This window comes from Gavialis gangeticus, unplaced genomic scaffold (genome assembly GCF_001723915.1).
Source record: "Gavialis gangeticus isolate Ggan-Ray unplaced genomic scaffold, GavGan_comp1, whole genome shotgun sequence".
NCBI classification, from domain to species: Eukaryota; Metazoa; Chordata; order Crocodylia; family Gavialidae; genus Gavialis; species Gavialis gangeticus.
Window position 1 is genome coordinate 69,855,437 of NW_017729029.1, and position 407 is coordinate 69,855,843.

A 407-nucleotide genomic window follows, 5' to 3' on the forward strand; every position below is an offset into this window, starting at 1 on the left:
CTTCACTACACGTTTCCTGGCACCAGCCTATTTTTAGTTCCCCAACTCCATCCCTACACCCCTGGATAGAAAACCCCTTCCTGGGGACCACCCAGCCCAGCCACCAAGCCTGCCAAACCCCGCATCACACAAATCCCTCTCAGTGCTGTTTTTACCAGTATTCATCAGTGCCAGAAGCAAAGCAAGAAAGCCAGTGTGGAGGGATGGGCAGGCAGAATGGGGGGACGGGGATATTTTGTCTGGTAGTAGAGGGATCAGGAAGCTAAAATAACTCCTGCTTCCAAGGAATGGAGGAGAGCGAGCCTCCCATCCTCTCAGTGGACCCTGTAAACCCTCCTGATCCCCGCCCAATCCCTCCCAGACCCCTGTGGATCCTGCCTGGCCCTTGATCCACCTTGCAGACCCCT